General features: G+C 42.9%; 1 pseudogene; it reads left to right on the plus strand.

Annotated features, from left to right (window-relative positions):
• Positions 1-539: 539 nt before the first annotated feature.
• LOC128578487 (60S ribosomal protein L23a-like) lies at positions 540-1,002 on the plus strand (annotated as a pseudogene).
• The last annotated feature ends 1,636 nt before the right edge of the window (positions 1,003-2,638 follow it).

A 2,638-nucleotide genomic window follows, 5' to 3' on the forward strand; every position in this document is an offset into this window, starting at 1 on the left:
GGTGCAAGATGCCACTGTTGGAAATAGGAACAGCTTGGCCAGATTTGGGGAGATTTCTATGCTGTGGGGTGCATGTGGGAATACTTAAGGAAGAGTCAAATCTTGATGGGCTTGAATTACTAGCAATAATGATTTTATAAGTTGAAACCAATATTCAATTATTAGTTATAAGTAGATTAGGAATTGAATTAGGAATATGATTACAGAGGATGGACAAAAAGAAAACAGAAGCAGGAGAAAAGTGATTCGAGAAAGCCCTAGTTTCAGTGCACAGCGCTATGTGAGACCGGATTGCCTGAGCTCACAGGTTCAAGACCAGCCTGAGCAAGTGCAAGACCCTGTCTCTAAAAAATAGCCAGGTGTTGTGGCGGGCACCTGTAGTCCCAGCTACTTGGGAGGCTGAGACAAGAGAATCGCTTCAGCCCAGGAGTTTGAGGTTGCTGTGAGCTATGATGCCATGGCATTCTACCAAGGATGACAAAGTGAGATTCTGTCTCAAAAAATAAAAGATAAAAATTCTGAAAGCTGCTTTTCACAAGATGGCACTGAAAGCAAAGAAGGAAGCTCCTGCCCCTCTCAAAGCTGAAGCCAAAGCAAAGGCACTGAAGGCCAAGAAGGCAGTGCTAAAAGGCAACCAGAGCCACACAAAAAAAAGAAGATTCATACATCACCCACCTTCCAGTGGCCAAAGACTCTGAGGCTCCGGAGGTAGCCCAAATATCCTCGGAAGAGGACCCCCAGGAGAAACAAGCTTGACCACTATGCCATCATCACATTCCCCCTGACCACTGAGTCTGCCATGAAGAAGATAGAAGACAACAACACACTTGTGTTCATTCTGGACGTCAAAGCCGACAAGCACCAGATCAAGCAGGCTGTGAAGAAGCTCTATGACACTGATGTGGCCAAGGTCAGCACCCTGATGGTGAGAAGAAGGCATACGTTCAACTGGCTCCTGATTATGATGCTTTGGATGTTGCCAACAAAATTGGGATCATCTAAACCAAGTCCAGCTGGCTAATTCTAAATATATAACTTTTCACCATTAAAAAAAAAAAAAAAATTCTGAAAGCTGTCTTGCTGGAACTTCCCCCTCCCCCCACGGTGTACTGCCTGCCAACAGCAAAGGTGGGGGGGCTGCTTATTCTGGGAGAATGATTTGGGGAAGTTCAGAATGTAGAATGTTTGAACTTTATTGAACACAGCAAGAATTGCTCCAGACCAGATAGGGAGATAAAATATCTCTTTTCTTCTGTCACCTTGGCATGACCCAGAGAAGTCTACCAGTCTGGACATAGGCTTTCAGGATATTAAAAAAAAAAATCACTTCTATGATTTGCGAGCTTGGTCTAATTGGGATATTTCTCTGATGTCCTGATTCTGGACTGTTTTCACTGTTTCAAATTCTATTCGAATAAATATCATAAATACCTTAAAGCAATAAAAGTAGCAAGTAAATCTGTACAATTAACGTAGTTAGTTAAAAAAAAAAAATAGTTTAGTTAAAGGAATGCAAGCACAGCAAGAACCCTGACGGGATTGTTTGCCTTGCCTTCATGAGATTTATGATTGAAACACTGGTGTATGAAATAAACACAGAGCTAGCCTAGAATTCAGGGCTACATGCTGGAATCCTCACGAAGAAGGGCTGCAGCCTCTCAACCCCAGCTAAACTCTTAAAACCATCTCTTTGTGTCCCTTATCTCTTATTTTTCATTTTCTTCATCTTTTCACCCCACCAAGCTTCTGGAAGGGAACCCATAATGTTGCTGGGGCTGGTGGCCAAGACTATGCAGTTTTTTGCCTGAATTTTGTGAAATTCAGGTCTTCAGAAGGTACATAGAGGATGTCTGCCAGGCCAGACCTGCCCCAGGGACAGAAGGAAAGAGTGCAACAATCTTTAGGGGCTACTCCCACCAGCAACACGATCAGAATACTGGGAGGAGCATTTTTTTTTTTTTTATTGTTGGGGATTCATTGAGGGTACAATAAGCCAGGTTACACTGATTGCAATTGTTAGGTAAAGTCCCTCTTGCAATCATGTCTTGCCCCCATAAAGTGTGACACACACCAAGGCCCCACCCCCTCCCTCCGTCCCTCTTTCTGCTTTCCCCCCTACATAACCTTAATTGTCATTAATTGTCCTCACATCAAAATTGAGTACATAGGATTCATGCTTCTCCATTCTTGTGATGCTTTACTAAGAATAATGTCTTCCACTTCCATCCAGGTTAATACGAAGGATGTAAAGTCTCCATTTTTTTTAATGGCTGAATAGTATTCCATGGTATACATATACCAAAGCTTGTTAATCCATTCCTGGGTTGGTGGGCATTTAGGCTGTTTCCACATTTTGGCGATTGTAAATTGAGCTGCAATAAACAGTCTAGTACAAGTGTCCTTATGATAAAAGGATTTCTTTCCTTCTGGGTAGATGCCCAGTAATGGGATTGCAGGATCAAATGGGAGGTCTAGCTTGAGTGCTTTGAGGTTTCTCCATACTTCCTTCCAGAAAGGTTGTACTAGTTTGCAGTCCCACCAGCAGTGTAAAAGTGTTCCCTTCTCTAAGATTTTTAAGAACACATGGCAGGCAGCGGCCAAAGCCAAGAACAGAACCCTCGACTGTTTCATCCTGAGG

Source organism: Nycticebus coucang, chromosome X (assembly GCF_027406575.1).
Source record: "Nycticebus coucang isolate mNycCou1 chromosome X, mNycCou1.pri, whole genome shotgun sequence".
Classification (NCBI taxonomy): domain Eukaryota; kingdom Metazoa; phylum Chordata; class Mammalia; order Primates; family Lorisidae; genus Nycticebus; species Nycticebus coucang.